Source organism: Magnolia sinica, chromosome 2, assembly GCF_029962835.1.
Source record: "Magnolia sinica isolate HGM2019 chromosome 2, MsV1, whole genome shotgun sequence".
Classification (NCBI taxonomy): domain Eukaryota; kingdom Viridiplantae; phylum Streptophyta; class Magnoliopsida; order Magnoliales; family Magnoliaceae; genus Magnolia; species Magnolia sinica.
The window spans coordinates 123499053-123524843 of record NC_080574.1 but is presented as its reverse complement, the minus strand read 5'-3'; the positions used below and the strand labels follow the sequence as shown (position 1 = coordinate 123524843).

Genomic DNA, 25791 nt, shown 5'->3' with positions numbered 1-25791 from the left:
AGTCGTCTAATGCAGCGAGCTCATCTTCCACCAAATACGGCCATTGGTTTTAAGTTTCATCCACCAACCCGGCCTCATTTTTAAGTATTCGATTAGATCGTCTTGCATCGTCTGTCTCTGTATAGTTGTTAATCCACAAAGTTAGATGGCTAGGCTAATGAGTGAATCCAGTATGGTTCATACATAACACAATATAACATACCGTAATATAACTGAAATAGTATGCATGTAATATGAGCATGAATGCAAAAATGTCATGAGGTGCATGTCAAGTGGGATGATCGTCTAATTGCTTAAGTTGGATATGTATCAAATAAAAAATTTTACCCTTCAAACATCCATCATAGGTAGGCATGAGTAATCTGTACTCATTAGACATCCACCTAAGTAGAAATGGGTAATCATATATCTACTCTGTGAGTAGGCTTAGATTATCGTGGGCATCTGGTAATGAAGCTAGCAAGTTTAACCTGTAACACCCTGAACTTTTCAATACCCAAGTATTAAAAGTTCTCGAGTGTTACAATAAAATTTAATTTAGTATATAAATATTTATGTCACCAATTTAGCCTATTCTAACCTTACATTTATTATTTAACCTGAATTTTACAGTTGAGAATAATTTTCATCTATAGATCAAGTCATCCGTCCGTTAATTTTTAGGACAAGATTATCATATATACAAGTATTCTCAATTGTTCATAATAACCAACTATTCAATCAATTATTCATCGCTAGGTAAAGATATTTGACCGTCCACTTTGAGTTTGGACCACCCGATTATGGTAAACTAACTACCCGATCTCTACATCCGCTCGTACACGTATCGAATTGATATGTTAATCCATTCATCTTGTTCATCACCTATGAATATGCTTAACTCACTATCAGGACTACAATTTGAGGAACTTACACATGTGAACAAGTCACTTGAATCTAACGGTATACATATTCTACCTCTTGATCACTCCAAAAATCTACTTTTGTTCATCCATTTACAAAACCGACCGTATAACCACCTACATATAGATCAGAGTACTAATCATCAAGTTTTTCTATTTTTAACATGCCATCTGACCGTCTACCATTTTAGATCCGCCAAACGGGCCGCCTAAATATCAGAATGAACTACTCAATTTGAAGATCATAAGGTATATGCCATAACTACCTGCTGACTTCTCTATTAGATATATAAAAGCATTGATTTAAACCTCGGGGCAGTATGACTATTAAAAAGGCATCTTGGTTATCAGTAAGCAATCAAGGCCCAAAATGGGGCATTGAAAAGAGAATGAGAAATAAAGAATGTTTGTGAAATTTCAATTCATTTGGATGGTATAGTCCAGTGTTACGGATGATGGAAGTTGGAGAAATAAAAGATGGCAAAATCGTAAATACTTAATATCATTAACCTATACCCTTGAATTCTAGATCACATGGTTCCCATGATCATTTTCATGTAAAATTTTATACCATGCCTATTTATCATAAATTAATTATACACGTTGAATTTTAGCTCTTAGATCATTGTAAAAGTGTCCCAATTGACAAATCATCCCCTTAACCATTGATTTTGGTGTCCATTGAGTGAAGAAAGCTCATGAGTAGTCGTAGTAGGATATTTCCCTTCATATGAATAACTTAGATTTTCTGTCATATAGACCAAGTGTGAAATATGAGAACCTCACCTTGGTAGGCTTTTTCCTTAGGTGTGATGTAACGCCCTAGAAATTGGGGGTCGTGCATGTACTCGACTCCCAAGTTCCCGGGTATCACTTATATCCAATTTCACTGTTTTATGTTTAATCATGTTTAAATGTGCAGTATGGAATCACTTGAATCATGAATCACCATTCACAACTAGTCTACTGGTATGGGAATGACAAAAATATGCATGTCCAAAAAAAATATAATCATGGGTTGCAGAGGCGTTGCCCAACAAAATCACAAAAATATTCCCAAAAGAATGATGAGCTGGGTCCAGCACCTAGCGATCCAAGATCCATCAACTAGGCCGATGGAGAACCGCCCATCAGCTGGTAGTAGGACAACTCGTCCTCCTCATCAAGACTCGCACCGCCAGGCTCCTCGTACTCTGTGTCACCTACAACTACGGGAGAGTCTGGTTAGTGTTTTAAAACACCGTCCTAAAGTGAGAGTGAATGATCAACTCAGTGGGTGCTATTAGTCTTAAATTACACAAACATCAATTATATTATGAATTTAATGAAAGACAAACATTCATAAATCCTTAGCTAATCTTGTTAATGCATATACATGATAAATGATATGATGCATGACCTCGCCAGAACATTCCCTTGAGCCACTCCGTCTAACGATCGCATATGACCAGCACTCCCTCATTGAGACCTCAACTGTCGAGTCACCAAAACTTGACTAATGCAATGCATGAATAATGTTAACCGAGTATTTAGTTAATTCCGTTCATCCAGTAGATTGGGGAATCTGGTACACCCCACAATATCAATGCCCTTAACTAGTTGCGAGGCCAAGGCCCCTCAACGCTCGAGGTCAAGACCCCGCGATCCTTGATCCCATCGAGTTCCCCATCCCCGATTTCAAGCACATGGGGAGTGCTGGGAAAGGGATCGCTCGCAGTTACTACGGGGAGGCTCGTCACCCTAGCATAGGCCGACAGCTCAGACACAATGTCCCACTCCACCATGCCTGGCTCTCGAGATGGTTGATCAGATTCAAATGGTTATCAATGGGCTTCAGTGGGCAAAGGGTATTCCAGGTTCCATTCAGGCCTGAGCAGACATGGTTAACAATCATAGTTGGTCAGTAATTGGGCTAGACCGTGTGAGTTCAGGCAAGTACGTAACGAATGACATTGGGTACAAGCGACCCACGTAGTCCAACTACTGTCACCTATTCGCATCCGCCCAAACCCGCAAGTTTAACCTCAGGATAGTCCTACCAATGGGACCACCTTCACTCTCCTCAATTTTCTGACCAACTTAGGGATTTAATGGTATTCAGTAACACTTCAACAATCCATGGTTTATCATTGAAACTCGACTATTGCCATGCACTCATACATCGACATAGAATTTTAGATTTTTTTCTATAAATGTAAGTATTAACAATATTATGAAATGAATGTGCATGTGTGTTGTGAGGGGTTAGTGGAGATCAAGGGCTATAAATCATTCATAGCACAAACATGCATCAAAGATTAATGCTAGCATAACATACATCGAGGACTTATGTAAGCACACATATACAACAAGGATTAATGCAACCTACAAGCTATGAGGAATCATCACACAAGAATCAAGCAATAAATGAACATGCATTCACCAATTTCATGCCTAACCATGTTGAGGAACAATAAACATACCATAATCAATCTATGTCGATTGAGAGGATCTGAAATGTAAGGTCTTGCTTAGGCTTTCTCTAAATTCTTCCAATCATCCATGCAATCAAAATCATTAGATTCACACTAAAATTGGTGCTAGGCCACCTAAGAATAATAGTCCGCACTTTGTGACGTTTCGCCTAACTCATGGCGCTCCTTGGGTTAGAAAATTGGGAGAAATGATTCCTATATCAATTTAGAAGCAATTAGGTAAGATTCATGTAATTTATTTTAGAAAAACCTAGGTTGGGGAGTAGGTTTTGTTTCTTACCTTCCAACCGCGAATGAGGCGGATTCGGCGAAGGGAAATGATCGACGCTTGGGCTTGATTGAAGGGGATCGATGAAGGAGAGCACTAAAGCCTCCCCCACCCTACTCCCTCTTCTTCTCTCCCTCTTTCTCTCCCTCTCTCTCTCTCTCTCTCTCTCTTTCTTTTCTCTAGGTCAAAATCGTATGGGGAGAGGGGGTGCTGAAATGAGGCCCTTTTATAATGCCAGATTTGGTGTAAATGGCCCCAAGGGCTAGGTTTTTACTATACTAGACCTATGGGAGGGTCTTTCTAAGCTCTAAGGCTCATTATGAGGTGTACATATTGATATACACCATAGGATAGTTAGCCCTAATGATGATCAACGTATGTATATGATCGGCCCGCCATTTGGATGCGCCGATCGATAGATATGATTAGAAGTCTTGTTCAATGGTCATCGATAGTCGATCGAGGCTGCGGCTATACGGATATGAGTAGGAAAATATCCTTACTCCACGGGTAAAGTTTGGTCATAAACTGACGGTCCAATTCACTCAAGTTTCAGTTCATTCTTTTAGGGTATTTGCACTTCTCATGCACTCATCCTTTAGTTTAAGTTAAGCGGTTCTAGATAGCACCTAGGTCTGACTCCTGCGATGGACGTCAAGCCCAATAAGACAGATATTATTATATAGTTTTGGAACTACTGGCCCACTAACGAGCGGTCTAGAGCTTGTTCGAAAAATTGGGGCATTTTTGGAATAAATCTAGTAGTGAGATTTCTCGTGGGCCATGATTAGGGTTTGGATTAGCTAGTGTGGCCTATTTATAACTAGTGAAAGTGGAGGTTTGGTCATGATTACTCTAAACCATCGGTTTTACGCTAAAAGAGTAACGGGGTTGATTTGGTCTATTAGTCAAGATCCGAGCCTTATTTGATTCAGTTCCGATTAGATCTTTAATTTAGTCATGATTGTCTTGATTAGTTAGCGATGGGTCGGTTAGATTTGGGTCCTATGTGAGTAAATCATGAGGCTACGCCTGATGTTCAAGTGATCGGGTGGATTCGTTGGCTTCCTACAATTGATTAATCGAACTGGTGCGGTTCTTTACTGGTACCACCCCTGTATAAACTAGCATTAAGTGCCAATGGTTAGTAAGTGATAATATAAGTTAATTACTAAAAAAAAATTAAAGATTTTTGGAAATCCAAAACAGTGAAAATTCAGGAAGTTACATGTGAGGTTATATGTTTGAGGCTTATCAAGTCTTTCTAAATCTGGAGCTTATCAGAGAAATTCACCCTGTACGAACCTTTTCAGGTCGCGGATTAGCTACCGACAGGTCTGACGTCACCTAGTTCAGTGGATCACACGATTATGCATGTTTTGCATCCACACCGTGCATCCGCAGTGAGAGATCGTTTTAAGACGAGAGACAAAGAATGAATAAAAATCTCCACTGGACCCACCACATAAAAGAGTGCCGCTCACTGTTAAAAACTACTAAGGATTACAAAACCTTTTTTATTAAGATGATATTTGTGTTTTTCCTTTGTTAATGTTTGTGTTAACTCATGCACAGGTTTGATCTCAAATAAATATCAACGTCGACCTTAGGAAGGTTTCAATGATGAGCCTCACTCTCCTCACTTTTTCTACTTTGAATATGTCTCGTTCCTTTGATCATGCTTTAAAATGATCTCCCCCAAATGGATGGACAATTTGGATACAACAGACACATCATGGTGGCCGCACAGAATTTAGTGACCTAACTTCAATAGGAGGGAGTTTCGCTGCTCAACCTGTTGGTAGTTAATCCGGCCCATTTCAGCTTATGTGAGCAAAAGCTAAAAGAGAGGGGAAGCGGATTGGCTGGTGTACCACACACCAGCTATATTGCTAGTGTATGGACGTCACCACGTACAAGTCATGTGTTATATTCAAACCGTCTGTCCATTTTTCGAGCTTGTCTTAATGCTTGTGCCAAAAAATAAAATTTTAAATATAAATAGGACCACACTGCAAAAACAAGTGAGGGATTGAACGTCTACCAATGAAACCCTGGGATGGAAAATAAAAATGATGGCCGGCCCTATGAAGTTTTTAAAGCTGACAATCATTATCCTCGCTCATATTTTTCGTGTGGTCCATTTGATCTTTGGACATGATTCATTTTTTGTCTAATGCTCTAAAATGATCTTAAAAAATGGATGAACAGTGTAGATATAATAAATACATCATTGTGGGGCCATGTAACTCTGATCTCCTTCGGACTGTTCGTACAACTAGGAGCTCGAGCAGCGTGGGCACTTATCTTAGCAGAAAACGTATCTACACCAGATATATATCTGGTGTGTGGTACACCGGCCAAGGCGGATTCGAAACTAAGTCAATTATTATTACTCTTAGCAAGAAGGAACATTATAATGGGCTATTATTTATTTATTTTTCCATTACATTTTATTGGGCTTGCATAGAAGAGAAGTGGGCCCTCTTGTCACATCCATTCATTCTTTTGGCACAAAGGCTGAAACAATGGGTGTTCTCACCACATGATTTCCCCTATCTTCATACCAACTAAGATACCCATAATTACCTGTATATAAACTTTTTACTGTAACTGCTGCCATGTTAATCTGTACGCTCATAGTAAATCCTTGCTTGCTGTAATCTGTACGCTCATAGTAAATCCTTGCTTGCTGTATTTACCGTTGAATTTCAGTTTCGGTGGGTCCACCACAACTTTCATCCCGTTTGGCACTTTCACGACTGCACGATAGATGGATGGAGAATCTGCGACGTTGGTCAGGACCCGTTTGAACACCACACTGGATGAGTTGGTGTTGTTCAGGATCACCATGAATGATGGGTAATTGAGATCGAGGGTGGCCTTAGAGCAAGTGTAGTTCGATCCGCAGGTGAGGATCTTCATCTGCTTACTCGTGTAGTTTAGCCCACAGAGGAAATTGATATAATCTTGACGGTCGAGATCATACACTAGACCGGGGTCCATTGCCTTGTTCGGATCCACGTGTCCCGCACCATAATCAAGAGGTGTGGCGGCTGTTCCGTTGGTCATATCTAGGATCGGGCCGTGGGTGTTGTCGGTTATGTATGCAGTGGTCATGATTGCAGACCGGATGGCAGCTGGGCTCCAATCGGAGTGGGCTGCACGTAGCAATGTGGCCACACCAACGATGTGGGGCGTTGACATGGACGTACCAGAAAGCAGCCTATATTCCGACATCAAGAAATCATTGCGGATCGGTTGAAATCCACGGTTGGGAGCCCACGCGGCCAGGATATTAACTCCAGGGGCCAGTATGTCTGGCTTTAGGATCGATGGACTAGCCTGATTGGGCCCACGAGAAGAGAAGTCGGCTACTAGAGGCACCGGCTTCGAACCCAACACAGTCATCTGAAACTTAATATCCACTGTTGGTGGCTGGGCTGATTTCGTGATATACCTCTTCATGATCTCTCCGTCCTTGAAGCTGATCATAACGAACGGCATGAAGAAGAATTCGGGATACACGGACTGGACCAAATCAGTGGCAAAGATCGCCCCTTTTGCGTCGGTCCTGTTCAATTCGCATATCTGAGAAGTTAAGTTCCCAGGCGCGCAAAAGACGATCTTGCCTTTTACGTCTTTCTGATCAAGGGTGTTTAAATCACAGATTTCCTTACTAGCATTCCCATGTCCATGGTAAAGTGGGACACGAGAGATGTAGATGTTCTCAGGATAGATTGACTTACCTTGTACGGTTGTGATGCCATCGCCAAGAGTGATTGAAGCCGTATACTCTCTATCAATGGTCCCCGCAGCCACCGTCGTGATCCAAGGGGCGCCGTTGACAATGGTGAAAGAGTCTGGCCCACTATTTCCAGCCGAACAAGACACAAAGATTCCCCTCTCCATGGCTGCAAAGGCTCCTAATGCAATACCATTTTCGTCGTAAGGCAATACTGGCAGTAATCCCAATGACAATGACATCAGATCCACACCATCCGCAATTGCCTGATCCATGCCGGCCAGAAAATCGATCGCAGATGTCTCGAGAGTGGATGTGGAGAATGCGACCTTGTAAATTGCGAGCCGGGCCATGGGCGCCATCCCAACGGCCGTGCCCTTAGCATAGCCGAAGTGGTCCACGTTAGGTGTTCAGCTTCCAGCAGCCGTGGATGCTGTGTGCGTCCCATGCCCATTGTAGTCCCTGGGTGAATCATAGTCATCGATCTTCGATATGTTGAGGCCCCCTTCCTTGAGGCCCTTGCTGAAAGAGCGTGCCCCAATGATTTTCCAGTTGCAGTTGGAAGAATTGAACTTATCACCAGTCTCGCAAGCTCCCCATCTCTCCGGCACTGGCGGCATTCCCTCATCACCGAACATCTCACTCTCCGGCCAGATACCGGTGTCGAAGATGCCGATGATCACATCATCGCCAAAGTTGGCTGTGGGCCACAAGCCCACATGCCTATTCTGGCCTAGTAACGGAGGGGTGTGTGTGGTGTGGAGCTGGGCATATGTCTCTGGGTACGTGGCAAGGTGACCAGGCATTCTCTCCAGCTCATTGAGCTGGGCCTCCGACATCACAGCACTGAAGCCGTTCATCACGTGGTTGTACGTGTACAGGTGTACTGCATCCATGCCGTCGGCCACCGAGATGGACGAGATTGTCGACCTGTACCAACTATCATGGTTGGCGAAGGGAGTTGGTATAGATGATTTGTCCATGTGGATGATATAAGGCCGACCGTCAGCCGACGATGATGTGGCCACATGAGTGAGAAGGAAGATTAAGGAGAGGAGCATGGAAGGGGTGATGATGTGGCGGGCCATGGCTACTGACATGGACCATGTGTTGGGGAAAGAGGTTAGTATTTGGGATTTCTATGTATAGGCATCAGATTCGTTCTGCTAATTAGTCACAATGCAAGCAACACTACCGATTGAGAAGAACTTTCAACAAAGCTTCCCCAGTCAAAAATCTGTTTACATGGTATACAATAGTTTTCACTTCTAACGAGTGGAGCTCAATATGGTTTTTGTATTTGACGGTTCCTAAGAAAAGGCAGGCCAGAGAAATTGAAAAGCCAGCATTTTGAAACGGACAGTATGTTTAGTCGCTCGTTGACTAGACTTATTGTCGGCGGCTGGAATGTCTCATCCAAAACCTCGCTTGGGCGTATTAGGTATAGTGGGCCAGGCCTGGACTCAAAATTCAACTTTTAATTGTTTATCGGTTTTCCTTCGAATATGAAATATCTTCTTTAACCATTTTCGTCGGCAATTGAGAGCATTATTTTGGGTACCCCAATCCATGGTGAGGCGCTTACAGCAGCACTAGCAGGGTGTGCACCGACTCAAACCAAGTCGAGCTGGCCTCAGATCGGCCAGTTCGAGCCGAGTTTACCTATGCAACATTTTCACGAGCACATGGACTGCATCTTCAAAATCTCACTGCATGGAAAACAGCAGCAGTGGTTTTATTGGTATTTTATTAAACACCTTCTAAGCAACATAAAAATCAAGAAAAAAAATGGTATTTGTTTCATATACATACCTTACTTGCCACCAGCCACACTTCGTTGAGTCATTTCACAAACACTTGGTGAGTAACATCAATATCAAAGTAATCGAGTCACTGAACTGGTTTGATTCGAGTCGAGTCGAGTTGGGGCCAGCTCGAACTCATTTTCGAGCTCAAAAAATTAGCTCGACTTAGCTCAAACTTAGCTTCGAACCGAGTCGAGTCGAGATTTTTCAAGTCGAGCTGAGCGATCTAATTGAGCTAGCTGGGTTCGTGTACACCCTTAAGCAATAGGCCCACCAAGCCATAGAAAGAGGGCTTGTGCTCATAAATTTGGCTCAAAGGTCAGGCCCTGGCTTAAAATCTAAGCATAGTTTGCTGGCTAAGCCAAACAAGGCCAATGATGAATGCTGTGGTGATAACGGCATAATATTGTATGATTAATCCCTATTTTACAGTATTTGTCATGCAAATTTATCATAACGTGGTCTAATTAAATGTATTTTTTATGTGTTGAAAAGAATGGAAAGTCTAAAATTAATTTGAACTAATAAAGGTTAATTAGAGCTCAAAAAAGATGATGGTCAAGTATATTGAAGTTTTAAAGTAATCAAGTTGAAAGATCAAATGATATTAAAAGTTGAATATGTGCTAAAGAATTGAAGAAAATCAAGTCAGAGGAGTTTGGTCGGCCTTAGAAAGGTTCGGTCGACCGTGACTTGCTGGACAACCAAGCTATGCTGGATAGATATGTATCGTCAACTGAGCACTAGTCCGGTTGACCAAAGATAGTATGGTTGACCAATCAAGTATCAAACTTGTTGCATGTGTATTTTTCAAGGTTGGTGGGAGCAAAACCTATATAAGAAGATCTTTAAACAAGAATTAGATCCATCCTAGGGTTTGAAGAGAGAATGTCAAGCCCCGCACTTCAGATATAAAGTGTACACCCTCATACCCGAGTTACAGTCCATGACTCATATACTAAGTGTACATAAACTTGCCCATTATACAATTATTAAGAGGCACAATTTACATCTATTCTAGATCGTAATTATATTAACATTCATGCATCCAACTATTTTCACTATATTTATAACATTCATGTTCATAAAATAAATTATCAAATCGGTCGAAGTCCACCCATTTGAGACTTTATTAAACTAAAATAATCAATCATTGTCATCTAATAAAGTTATGGCTATAAACATATTTCAAATTTAATCAAATCAGCAATAATTAAAATGAATATAAAAAAAAAATAAAAAATCATATAATCAATCGCATAAATTTAGTCGTCTAATGCAGCGAGCTCATCTTCCACCAAATACGGCCATTGGTTTTAAGTTTCATCCACCAACCCGGCCTCATTTTTAAGTATTCGATTAGATCGTCTTGCATCGTCTGTCTCTGTATAGTTGTTAATCCACAAAGTTAGATGGCTAGGCTAATGAGTGAATCCAGTATGGTTCATACATAACACAATATAACATACCGTAATATAACTGAAATAGTATGCATGTAATATGAGCATGAATGCAAAAATGTCATGAGGTGCATGTCAAGTGGGATGATCGTCTAATTGCTTAAGTTGGATATGTATCAAATAAAAAATTTTACCCTTCAAACATCCATCATAGGTAGGCATGAGTAATCTGTACTCATTAGACATCCACCTAAGTAGAAATGGGTAATCATATATCTACTCTGTGAGAAGAGATGAGAACCATAGTCAATGCAATGAATGAATGTCTAATTGTAACACCCTGAACTTTTCAATACCCAAGTATTAAAAGTTCTCGAGTGTTACCATAAAATTTAATTTAGTATATAAATATTTATGTCACCAATTTAGCCTATTCTAACCTTACATTTATTATTTAACCTGAATTTTACAGTTGAGAATAATTTTCATCTATAGATCAAGTCATCCGTCCGTTAATTTTTAGGACAAGATTATCATATATACAAGTATTCTCAATTGTTCATAATAACCAACTATTCAATCAATTATTCATCGCTAGGTAAAGATATTTGACCGTCCACTTTGAGTTTGGACCACCCGATTATGGTAAACTAACTACCCGATCTCTACATCCGCTCGTACACGTATCGAATTGATATGTTAATCCATTCATCTTGTTCATCACCTATGAATATGCTTAACTCACTATCAGGACTACAATTTGAGGAACTTACACATGTGAACAAGTCACTTGAATCTAACGGTATACATATTCTACCTCTTGATCACTCCAAAAATCTACTTTTGTTCATCCATTTACAAAACCGACCGTATAACCACCTACATATAGATCAGAGTACTAATCATCAAGTTTTTCTATTTTTAACATGCCATCTGACCGTCTACCATTTTAGATCCGCCAAACGGGCCGCCTAAATATCAGAATGAACTACTCAATTTGAAGATCATAAGGTATATGCCATAACTACCTGCTGACTTCTCTATTAGATATATAAAAGCATTGATTTAAACCTCGGGGCAGTATGACTATTAAAAAGGCATCTTGGTTATCAGTAAGCAATCAAGGCCCAAAATGGGGCATTGAAAAGAGAATGAGAAATAAAGAATGTTTGTGAAATTTCAATTCATTTGGATGGTATAGTCCAGTGTTACGGATGATGGAAGTTGGAGAAATAAAAGATGGCAAAATCGTAAATACTTAATATCATTAACCTATACCCTTGAATTCTAGATCACATGGTTCCCATGATCATTTTCATGTAAAATTTTATACCATGCCTATTTATCATAAATTAATTATACACGTTGAATTTTAGCTCTTAGATCATTGTAAAAGTGTCCCAATTGACAAATCATCCCCTTAACCATTGATTTTGGTGTCCATTGAGTGAAGAAAGCTCATGAGTAGTCGTAGTAGGATATTTCCCTTCATATGAATAACTTAGATTTTCTGTCATATAGACCAAGTGTGAAATATGAGAACCTCACCTTGGTAGGCTTTTTCCTTAGGTGTGATGTAACGCCCTGAAAATTAAGGGTCGTACATGTGCTCGGCTCCCAAGTTCCCGGGTATCACTTATATCTAATTTCTCTGTGTTATGTTTAATCATGTTTAAATGCGCAACATGGAATCACTTGATTCATGAATCACCATCCACAACTAGTCTACTGGTATGGGAATGACAAAAATATACAAGTAAAAAAAATATAATCATGGGTTGCAGAGGCGTTGCCCAACAAAATCACAAAAATATGTCTAAAAGAATGATGAGCTGGGTCCAGCACCTAGCGATCCAAGATCCATCAACTAGGCCGATGGAGAACCGCCCATCAGCTGGTAGTAGGACAACTCGTCCTCCTCATCAAGACTCGCACCGCCAGGCTCCTCGTACTCTGTGTCACCTACAACTACGGGAGAGTCTGGTTAGTGTTTTAAAACACCGTCCTAAAGTGAGAGTGAATGATCAACTCAGTGGGTGCTATTAGTCTTAAATTACACAAACATCAATTATATTATGAATTTAATGAAAGACAAACATTCATAAATCCTTAGCTAATCTTGTTAATGCATATACATGATAAATGATATGATGCATGACCTCGCCAGAACATTCCCTTGAGCCACTCCGTCTAACGATCGCATATGACCAGCACTCCCTCATTGAGACCTCAACTGTCGAGTCACCAAAACTTGACTAATGCAATGCATGAATAATGTTAACCGAGTATTTAGTTAATTCCGTTCATCCAACAGATTGAGGAAACTGACACACCTCAGGATATCAATGCCCTTAACTAGTTGTGAGGCCAAGGCCCCTCAACGCGTGAGGCCAAGACTCCGCGATCCTTGATCTCATTAGGTTCCCCATCCCCGATTTCAAGCACATGGGGAGTACTGGGAAAGGGATCGCTCGCAGTCACTATGGGGAGGCTCGTCACCCCAGCGTAGGCCGACAACTCGGACACAGTGTCCCATTCCACTATGCCCAGCTCTCGAGACAGTGGATCAGTTTCAAATGGTTATCAATGGGCTTCAGTGGGTAAAGGGTGTCCCAGGTTCCATCAGGCATGAGCAGACATGGTTAACAATCATAGTTGGTCAGTAATTGGGCTAGACCGTGTGAGTCCAAGCGAGTACGTGACGGACGACATCGAGTACAAGCGACCCACGTAGTCCAACTACTGTCGCTCATTCGCATCCGCCCAAACCCGTGGGTTTAACCTCAGGATAGTCCTACCAATGGGACCACCTTCACTCTCCTCAATTTTCTGACCAACTTAGGGATTTAATGGTATTCAGTAACACTTCAACAATCCATGGTTTATCATTGAAACTCGACTATTGCCATGCACTCATACATCGACATAGAATTTTAGATTTTTTTCTATAAATGTAAGTATTAACAATATTATGAAATGAATGTGCATGTGTGTTGTGAGGGGTTAGTGGAGATCAAGGGCTATAAATCATTCATAGCACAAACATGCATCAAAGATTAATGCTAGCATAACATACATCGAGGACTTATGTAAGCACACATATACAACAAGGATTAATGCAACCTACAAGCTATGAGGAATCATCACACAAGAATCAAGCAATAAATGAACATGCATTCACCAATTTCATGCCTAACCATGTTGAGGAACAATAAACATACCATAATCAATCTATGTCGATTGAGAGGATCTGAAATGTAAGGTCTTGCTTAGGCTTTCTCTAAATTTTCTAAATACATCACCCAATAAGCAAAATCATTAGATTCATATTAAAATTGGTGTTAGGCCACCTAAGAACAATAGTCAGCACCTTGTGACATTTCGCCCAACTCATGGCGCTCCTTAGGTTAGGAAATTGGGGAAAATGATTCCTATATTAATTTAGAAGCAATTAGGTAAGATTTATGCAATTTATTTTAGAAAAACCTAAGTTGAGGAGTAGGTTTTGTTTTTTACCTTCCAACCGCGAATGAGGCGGATTCAGCGAAGGGAAATAATCGACACTAGGGCTTGATTGGAGGGGACCGATGAAGGAGAGCACTAAAGCCTCCCCCACCCTACTCTGTCTTCTTCTCTTCCTCTCTCTCTTCCTCTTCCTCTTTTTCTCTCTTTCCTTTCTCTAGGGTAAAATCGTATGGGGAGAGGAGGTGCCCAAATAAGGCCCTTTTATAATGCCAAATTTGGTGTAAATGGCCTCAAGGACTAGGTTTTTACTATACTAGACCTATAGGAGGGTCTTTCTAAGCTCTAAGGCCCACTATGGGGTGTACATATTGATATACACCGTAGGATAGTTAGCCCTAATGATGATCTACGTATGTATATGATCAGCCCGCCATTTGGATGCACCGATCAATAGATATGATTAAAAGTCTTTTCAACAGTCACCGATAGTCGATTGGGGCCGCGGCTATACGGATATGAGTAGGAAAATATCCTTACTCCACGGGTAAAGTTTGGTCATAAACTGACGGTCCAATTCACTCAAGTTTCAGTTCATTCTTTTAGGGTATTTGCACTTCTCATGCACTCATCCTTTAGTTTAAGTTAAGCGGTTCTAGATAGCACCTAGGTCTGACTCCTGCGATGGACGTCAAGCCCAATAAGACAGATATTATTATATAGTTTTGGAACTACTGGCCCACTAACGAGCGGTCTAGAGCTTGTTCGAAAAATTGGGGCATTTTTGGAATAAATCTAGTAGTGAGATTTCTCGTGGGCCATGATTAGGGTTTGGATTAGCTAGTGTGGCCTATTTATAACTAGTGAAAGTAGAGATTTGGTCATGATTACTCTAAACCATCGGTTTTAGGCTAAAAGAGTAACGGGGTTGATTTAGTCTATTATTAAAGATTCAGGCCTTATCTGACTCGGCCCCAGTTAGATCTTTAATTTAGTCATGATTGTCTTGATTAGTTAGCGATGGGTCGGTTAGATTTGGGTCCTATGTGAGTAAATTATGGGGCTGCACCTGATGTTCAAGTGATCGGACGGATTCGTTGGCTTTCTACAATTGATTAATCGAACTGGTGCGGTTCTTTACTGGTACCACCCCTGTATAAACTAGCATTAAGTGCCAATGGTTAGTAAGTGATAATATAAGTTAATTACTAAAAAAAAATTAAAGATTTTTGGAAATCCAAAACAGTGAAAATTCAGGAAGTTACATGTGAGGTTATATGTTTTAGGCTTATCAAGTCTTTCTAAATCTGGAGCTTCCGATTGACCGACCTTACACGATCAATCATAACTCATATCTGGACCACACTTTAGCCTCATATGATTACGATATTATACAAAATTTAAACCCCGATCATTATCCCACATCGTTGAAAGATGACCGCCTTGACTCCAATTCATTCATTTTGGTGAAAAAAGTGAAATTTTAGATTTAAGCATTTTCCACTATTGATCAACTACTAACTTTTGTCCAACCATTTGGCTATCTTGACTACACATTTCTTCCATTATGTTGGTTGATATATGTATATTTTCTTAATTAATTTGGTGAATAATTCTTTATTGATAATAATTTAGATATAAGTTCCTTTTGTAAGAATTATTTAGAAACGTACTAATAACCATGTAGAACCATTAGATTTCCCAAAACTCTCATACCAGCAATAATTACGAAAATGTCATTAACGTAGATCCTTGAATTCTAAATTAGATGGTTCTCATGATCCGTTTGATGTAAAATCTTATACCATGCTTATGTATCATAAATTAACTATACATGTCAAATTTCGGCCCTTATATCATTGTAAAAGTGATCCAATTAACAAATCAGCCCCTTAACTATTGATTTTAGTATCCATCGAGTGAAGAAACTTCGTGGATAGTTGTATAGTAGGATATTTTTCTTCATATGAACGACTTAGATTTCCTATCATATGGACCAAGTGTGAAATATGAATACCCCACTTTGGTAGGCTTTTCCTTATGCGCGAAGTTATCCTTTCGAGGCTTACCAACTCCTTATAAATTTTGACCTTCCGATTTAACCACTTCCTACCGTCCATCACAACTCAAATTTGGACCACACTTTGGTCTCATATGACTACAAGGTTATATAAAGTTTAGATGCCGATTTATGATCCCACAATGTTGAATGTTGAAGCTAGTTTCTTCCTTTTGGTACAAAAGGTGAAATTTAAAATTTAGGCCTTTTTCACTATTAATCAATCACTAAATTTTGTTCAATCATTTTTTATCCTTATTACACATTTCTTCCAAAATTAGGTCCTGATCATTAAGTGTGGACTGTTAATTGAGATTAAGTTCATTTTAGTATCCATTAGAAGAATTTTCAAGATAGGCTAATCAAATTTCGGATCACCAAGAAAATTATATACCTGGCTCTATTCGATGACCCCAATACACTAGATGAATTATATTTAAAGAAAGATCGTAAGAAAAGGTCAAATTAGAGAAACTCAATCCAAGTGGGATGAGAAACACACCCCTCTCACACGTCCACTCCTTTTATAAAATGGGTGTACGTTTCCTTTTCCATTCAGACACCACCTCCCAAACGTCTAAGGGAGAAAGAGAAAGATAAAGAGAAAGAGAAGCCTAAATACTCATCATCCTCTTCCTTCTCCACATGTGTGGTGTCTTCATTTTGCTTAAGCGATGTTGTGATTCATGTAGAAACTTTCCTACATGGATATCTACCTAAGGTTTAAATCTAAGGCCAAGGTGAGGGATTCCTTTAAAGCTTACACTAATTTTGAGTTTATATGATTTATCTTGTTTTTGCATACTTTCATATTAATGTGATTTTCCATACAATTGATTAATTTACCATTATTAACTATTTATCCTTTTAAAAATTATGGTTAAGGTATGATTGTAATTATGCGTGATTTTTATAAATTTATGCGGGGTGATGGATACAAACCTTACCTTTTGCCAATTTGGAGAGCGACGTGTACTTCCACTCTATATCGAGATGGCCTTTTACTTATCTCTCCTTATTTTTGTTGAATTAGCCTATTTGCTCCTCTTCTCTTTTATTGAGTTACTCTTCTCCTTTATTAGGTCAGCCTTGTAATACCTCCCTTTATGGCTTGGGTATGTGTCTTGAAATTCTAAAACACTCATGGTTTGACATATTTCTCTATTGATGTAAGTGATCTATTATAGGCCTCATATATAGTGGTTCATATATATCATCGTGGACGTAATACGTTTTGGGTAGCGGATCTTTTGGTCAGCACGTAATCCCATGGGTTGGTGAGTGGTGCACAATCGATGTGAGTAAATCGTTATACGTGTTACATCACTTTTCGGGATTAGATGTCACAAATAATTACTCCATGATCACATCGTGTCATGTAAATCTCCCAATTGTGTTGTTGCGTCGCCTTGAGATGTTCACATAAATCCACTTAATGTTGGACATGCTGACAAATCTCTGTACTATTGGATGCGGGGTAAGCCAGGTTTTCTACGAACTATATTCCACATTATGATGACCACTACGTATGATGGACCGCACACACTATGTTAAGCATGTATTCTTGTAGATTGGTTACGCATACTGATACCACTCGTAGTGGTCGAGTGCGAGACGTATCAGAACCCTCAAATTATTCTTATGAATCTCTTGAATTATTATTAATCTTAAAGGATAACCATCACTATGAGTAGGGCATTGACCCTCTCCAACTATACAGATATTGCAAGTGAATTACAGGTTGATGATATGGTCGATAATCATTCTATGGAAGATTCTTTCAGAAAGAAAAGAATAAGGATAACACCACAAATTGTTTTATTTATTTTTCTGCTACAAACTTTGATAATGTAATAAGCTCCCATTGAGAGGGCATTAAATAATTATTTGTACACTTTTTTACTGTAATGGAATAATAAATACAGTCAATTTTATTATCGTGAATGGTTACTTTCATAAATGTAACTGGATGTAATTCATCTTAAAAAGAAAAAAAAAGGTGCGATTTTGAAGCATCCAATTTTTACATTATTAACACCCAAAATTCTCAGGTACGAGTATGTACACAGGCCGTGAAATTTCGGGATGTTACATAACCATTCAGGGAGATTCCTCAGAAACACATGCACAAGATGTACATGCAGTCATAATGGATGCATGTAATGCATGCTCAATGTCAATACATCAACATGTGTAGTTTAATAGATACATCTCTCTCTGAGAGGAAATAACAAATTTTAGAATATCAATTATTTGCATGTTTGCATGTTCAAATTATAAATCGTATTGCAAGAATCATACTAGCATAAGCAATATAACATGTCAATCATATCAATCCAAACAATCACAACACTACTAGAAAATTGGGCAAAGGCTACGGATTTAATTCGTAGCCATAGACCCATGGCTACGGTTTTCATCCGTAGCACGACCGTCATCATAGGTGCTAGCCAATAATTATAAAACCTATGGCTACGGATTTAATCCGTAGTCATAGATTACAATAGCTACAGATATAATCAGTATCAACTATTTCTGTAGCCAAAAGTACCTACAGCTACGGATGGTATTGGTAGCTAAAAGTAGTGTTGGATCCGTAGCAATATGCCAAATTGAATAATAGCTACGGTTGTCAGATTACCAGCTATGGTTAATATCCGTAGCTATTACCTACATTTAAAAAAAAAATTATAATCATTCATTCATTCAACTAAGATCGGCAGTATAGAATCTGCTGGATATCCATATCAACAGTACTAGAGCAGAAATTGTACTATGTTAATTGCTCTCCAATGCAATTGCTCTATTGGTATGTTTTTTTTATAGGTTTTTAACACATGCATTGAGAAATGAAGATGAACGAAAAGTGCACATATAGCTAGGATGTATATTATATGAATGGACTGGATGAGAAGCTCGGCTTGTTCTGTTTGCAGTTGGAATTTTTGTATCCCTTCTTTGTAGTTACTACAGAATGCTACTAGCAAAAAAGATTGAAATGAGATATGTCGAAACTCATCATAGATTGCTTATGATTCGAAAAGGTCACTTTTGTTGGACAATCATAGCTATCCATCCATTGCTCGGGGAAAGGATGGCTACACGAATAGGTTGGATCATCTGATCAATGTGATTTTTGAGCCCATAAAAATGTCATCTGGACTTTATGGGTAGTTCAGATTGATTTTTAAACCTGATTTGTTATATATAGTGTGGCCAACACCCCACTTAGAAGCAATCAGGATGATTAGCTTGTGGGTGCATGCATCTGACTTTTTGACACCCTTAACTAGGTTTTCTGTTGTGATTACATGTAAAATATGCTATACTATGGTGCTTCCCACCATCTTTATAAGATCCAAACAATCATAAGGTAGCCTATAGGTTAAATGGGCCATAACCCAAATATATATATCACACGGATTTAACAATCCTAACCATTCTATTATAGAACTTTTATGGAAATAAATTATATGGTTATAAGAAACGTCAAACAAAGTTAATTTGACCATTTCAATTTTTCCAAGCCAAGGGTTGGAATTGTCCAATCGGTCTGAATTTTGGGATATGAACCATCTAAGGTAGGGCCAGCCTACCTGATGAGAGTTCAGATCTCATAAAGGTTTGCCACGTACTATACAAAACATGCAGATCAATCAGAATGTGAGAGATCAATCAGAAAATTTAAGTTCATTAAAAGGCTGGAGCATGGCACAACATATTCATCATTTCAAAGTCCCATTTTTAATACCTTTGCAACCTCAAGCACATGTTGGCCAAGTATAGGATGCTTCCACTGCTCCTTATGGTGCAACATGACTAACTCTTGGATCTGACTGATTCTTAGGATCCTTGGTGAAAATGTGACTGCACCTAATGGGCAGAGTGAATCTGATGATTTTTTTTCCTACACAGCTCTCCCTCAGCACAAGCAACTTTTTTGGTGTGCCTACACAAGTCAGCTAGCGAATTCCTATAAAATTCCAATATTATCCAAACAAATCATACTCTAATAGGCCACTATCCCTAAAAGGCAAATCCATTAATCAATATAGAAAAACAAAAGATACAAACACATCACCTTTGCAACCTTAAATCCGATCCCGAAAATAAACAAAACCCACATCTGATATCTTCTCAAACCCATATTAAAAGGGCAAACCTAAATCAAATGTATGAATGTTCCCCCCTCAAACCAATCCCAAAAATCATCCAACATGATAAAAAACCGAAAACCCACATAGAATCCGCAGATCAAAACAGAGTAATTCCACACTAAATGTAACAAAATCAACAACACCTGGCTGAGTTTTCCTATAGATCAAATCAATCACCAAATCTCATGAGCTATTTAAATAAACAAGCAAACACCCAATCGAAAATCTCCATCGAAGCATTGAAACCAGACTCGATTGGACTGGTAACATCTTATACTTATCCGACGAATGATCTTCGATATAGCCAGTAGAACTGCCTCTTTGTAGATGAAGATATTCAATGTTCAATCTCACAGAAGAAGAGGTTCTAGGTTTAGATGAATTCTAAATTAAATCTAACCTTATGCTACTTGGATTTAATTTCTTGGATCTCACAAAAGGGTTAAATCAAAATCCCCTTTATATTAAGTAGAATGGAATCAAGAGATCCAGAAATTAAGAAACCACAAAACTATTAAAATGATTTATAAATACCTCACAATAGCGTCACAATAGTGGGGACTAATCTCTCAGAGTGATAGCTTGAATTGGCTTGGAATGAATGATAAATTCTGAGAAATGTCCTCAATTTATAAGTTGCAATTCGGTTCCCTCGGCTGGTCTAAGGTTCGGCTCGACTGGTCTTAGTAGAATCAATTTTTAAATTTTCTAACGCGATCGGATAAAACAGACTCTCGAGTGGTCGAGTGGCCAGCTCGACTGGTCGAGTGATTTAAATTAGCGTTGCTGAAGTTCGAGTCGAGCAGGTATGCACAACCGGTCGAGCAGGGTACTCGACTGGTCGAAGACCAAATAGCCTTATCCGATTTTTTGAGTAAAATTATGGACTGGTTGAGAAAAACCCTTGACTAGTCGAGCCAGTGCGTGGACTAGTCGAACAATGACTAGGACTAGTCGAAGCAAAGCCTAAAATAAGTACTAGACCAAATTAAACATGCAATGTTAATGACCTAATCCTAAGGTCTTTCTAGGGTCATGTATACCTTAAATGTGAGTATTGAAATTGAAACATCAGTCGCTTCAGTAGATAGGTCACTTTAAACTACATGAAGCCTGACCTCATATACTTGAGTTCGTGTCTCCAACTTGTGTCTTGAGCATGTGACTTGAGACTTAAGCTCGATCAAATGTATTTGAGCTTGAACTTTAGCTTGAGCATGTGATGCACTCGAACTTGAGCTTGAGATAGTGCACTTAGACTTGAGTACTTGGACTTGGTGAACTTTAACTTGTTCTCATAGTTGAACATGCATAATTATAGCACACTAAATGTCAATGTAGATAACATGAAGCTCATCTTCAAATGAAGGTAAACTTTCCATCTATTTGAATTTGAAGGTGAACATTCCATCTATTAAAACAAGTCAAACATTACGAAGTGTCCAACAAAATTTGACAATACATGGTGTTAGATTTACAATATAGCACTCTCACAATTTCATGGCCAAGATGGATCAGAAAAGGCTACCCATGTGCACGTTTTTCAAAGTGGGGCCCAACCTATGAGTACTTTCTCCCATAAAGCTACTAGCTTCCTAGGGTCTAGCAAGCCATTATGAGATTTCTTACAAAAATTCATCATCTGGGTTGCCAACACTAGATCGACGATCGTTTCCTTAATTTAATTCCGTTTTTACTATAAATAGTAAGTTTTAGTTTGATTATAATTCTTCATCCATTGGGCTTTAGGAGTTGTCCAACATGAAAAGTGCTTAGAATAATTAGGAGAATAACATGGTTAAGCACATAGGAAACGTACTATAAAAACTAAATTTACTATTTATAGTAAGTTACGAATTTCTAGGAATTTTAGTTATAGTTTGCTTCTGATTTCTCTCTCATTGTTTAATTCCTAAACTTCTTCCAAGTCTTGATATCCATATTTAAAGGGTTGTACACATTTTTTTCATCTATCATTCATAAATCAAATTACGTATTTTATAGAATTTATTTTCTATTTTCCTTGCTTTTTCCTTGTGGGTTTGAGAAGTCTCTTTGACGAGTCCCAAAGATGCTCCGTGTATTCGAAGTAGTTATCCTTGAGGAAGATGGTGATCGACCTCATCATGTTTATCCCTACGTCAATTGGTATCAAAGCAAGGACTCCCCTTGGGCCGTTGGCAAAAAACAATGGTATGAACCAAAATCCTAGAGACGGTGATCCAGGGATTCGATATCTTTCAGAATGAATGGAAGCTTTCCACTGGGAGAGTCAGTTGACTATGCAAGGGCTGCAGGTAACCCTTCATACGGATGCGCTGATGGTGTAAATGTTATAGTGTAAATCTAGCACTCGAAGAGTTGTCAAATTTTGTTGTGTCAAACCATTTAAAATTTGTATCATGCTTTGAGTTGAATTGATTAGGTTCATGCATTTTAAAGTTGTCTGCATCTTCGTTAAACTTGCCTACATTTTCAAGTTGAGGAGAAGATTATTGAAGTTTATGGTTTCAAGCTCCAATTCAACAACTAAGGCTCAAGAACTCAAGTTTAAGTTTGAAGTTTAACTATTGTACTCTAAAGACTCAAGAACTCAAGTGTAACTCAAGCTTAAGTTCAAGAGATCGATCTCAAGCTTCAAGTATCACAAGTAATGAACATTCTGAAGCAAATGATGTTCCAAGTGTTCCAACTCACAAACAGGTTTGGATGACCCTAGATTGACCTTAGGTTGTTTCATATTCATTGCATATTTTACATGAGTCATTTCATATATTTATAGGTCATTTTCCCGACTAGTCTTAGTCCTTGTTCGACTAGTCCAAGTACTAACTCGACCAGTCTAAGAGTTTTCTCGACTAGTTAAAGGTTTATTGTGAATTTTCAGAATTTTCTATTGGACTCTCGACCAGTCCATGAGACTGCTTGACCAGTTAAGTGAACAGTACTCAACCGGTCGTGCAGGCTCGACTCGAAGTCCAACAACATTTCCTGGTCCCACTCGACTAGTCGAGTAACAACCTTATCTTATCGCGCGAGAAATTTTAAAATTTTGTTGGTCCTTCAACTAGTCGAACCGACCATTTAACCAGTCGAGAGAACAATATTTTCACCTATAAATAGAGCACGAATTTCAGAGTTTATTCATTCATTGAAAGCCAAATCGAGACACCACTCTGAGAGATAAGTTTATGAATTTATTAAGCTATATTGTGCTCATTTTAGATTCTCTTTAATTAGATTTTGTAATTTGATTTTGTGATCTTTATTCCAATCTTACATTAAGAAGGGATTTGTATTTTTCCTTTTCTTGAGATCAAAATCAAATCAAGGTAGCCCAGGTTGATTTAATTAAAAATCATTTAGAACTAGAGCCTTTTCATCTGTGAGACTGGGCATTGAACATCTTCGTCTACATCGGATTAGTTCTACCGGGCTTCTTCAAAAGGAGAAATTCCAGATAAGTATCATTTATAATTTTGTATATCCTTTTTAGTTTTTGAGGTTGTGCCAGAAAAATCTCTTTTTAGTTTTGTCTGAGGTAATCCAGAAAATCTCAGAGTGTGGAGTTTTTGTAATTGTGTAAGCTCTTCTAAAGACACAATTGTGAAGGTTTTAAGGTGAACCTTGGAAAACCCTTTTCATAATGAATGTTAATATCCTGAGGGAGTGGATATTAGGAGTAGAGTAGTTGTGTGGCTGTTTGTTAACAGTTGGCGTACACACAAACGAACCACTATAATTCATGGAGTTGTGGTGGATGATTGAATGCGTTTATGTGTGTGAATGTTGTAATTTACTTTAAGCATTTGTGGTGCATGGTGTAGTTTATTTTATGCACTTGTGGGAATGTTGTAATAACTAAGTTTATTTCCTTTTCTATTTCCTTTGCCCCTTTATTAGTTTGGGTTTTTGACACTTACAAACGTTCTAGTAAGGTTGTCCTGCCATAAGCTTTTGGTTTTTAGTGTTAGGTTGTCCTTAGAACTAAGTTTGTATCAACCTCTCAAGACTAGTACATTTGAGGTTGCTATTTACTAGTGCTTCTTTATTATTTGATTGTGCTATCTATCTTTATATTCCACATTTATTTTTAATTTGGCATAGTCCTATTCACCCCCCCCCCCTTCTTTTAGGACGTTTAGCTCAGCCTTTTCAAGTGGTATCAGATACTAATAGCTCCTTTTATTATTTGGATTCACTTCTTGAGCTAACCAATCTGAGCTTATAAGATGCTAAATTTTAATAGCCTCTCAATTACTAGGCCTCCACCTTTTGATGGCTCCAATTATGCCTATTAGAAAGGCAGAATGAGAGCATGTGGCAAGCCACAGTGACTAGATGGACCCCTCCTACCACTGAAGTGACTGGCACTGATGGATCCAAAACTATAAAGGTTACACCATATTTTTCATGGACCATACTTCAGAAAAATGAGAGTAGTGCCAATGCAAAGGCTTTAAATGCAATCACTTGTGCATTATTACCGAATAAATTTAAAAGAATTGTATCTTATGATACTGCAAAGCAAGCCTGGGACATTATAGAAATGACACACGAGGGTACAACTACGGTCAAGAAGTCCAAACTTCAAATCCTCACCACTCGGTTTGAGGAGATACATATGGAAGAAAGTGAAACTTTCATGGACTTCTATACTAAGTTAAATGACATAGTCAACTCTATGTGGGGTCTTGGTGATAGTATCCCAGAAAGTAAAGTCTGTGCAAAGATATTGTGCTCATTGCCTGATAGGTTCAATTCTAAGGTCACTGCCATTCAGGAACTTCGTGATACGGATAATATGAGGGTTGAAGAGCTGGTTGGTTCTTTACAAACCTACGAGTTAAACTTTAAGGCTCTTAAAGGTAAGTCCATCACCCTTAAGTCTTCTAAAAATATTTCTCATGAAAATGCTAGTAATTCTGATTATGAAAACTTTGAAGATGATATGACACTATTAGCTAAGAAGTTTTACAAAATTTTCAAAAGTAAAAAGAGGGTAGATTTTCAAAAACCTTCTGAAAAGAAAAGGACTAGATCTAAAAATTAGAAATCTATTAAAGACAGCCAATGTTTCAACTGCCATGAATACGGGCGTCTGTCAAACAAATGTCCAAAGAGGGACAAATCTAAAAAGAAAGGCATGTTGGCCACATGGGATGAATCGTCTTGCTCTGAAGCTTCTTCTGGGTCAGATGATTTTGAACCCGAGTCTACTAATGAGGTCAAGGCCTTAATGACTCTAGCCAGAGTCACTTCCTCAGACAGTTGTAATTCAACTTATGATGAAAATCTGAGAAGCGACCCTGAAAATGATGATGATTTACAAGATGCCTATAATGCCCTATATAAAGAAAGTTGTAAGATAGTCGTAAAACTGAAACTTCAAAAAGTAAAGTTTTTAAAGTTAAAAGAAAATTCTGATAACTTAGTTTTAGAAAAATCTCATTTTTCTGATTGTTTTGAAAAAGCTAAGTGTGATTTAGATTTCAAAATATCCCAATTTGAAAACCTTA

General features: G+C 38.6%; 1 pseudogene; it reads right to left on the bottom strand.

Annotated features, from left to right (window-relative positions):
* Positions 1–6082: 6082 nt before the first annotated feature.
* On the bottom strand, positions 6083–8620 carry LOC131237537 (subtilisin-like protease SBT3; annotated as a pseudogene).
* Between the last annotated feature and the right edge of the window lie 17171 nt (positions 8621–25791).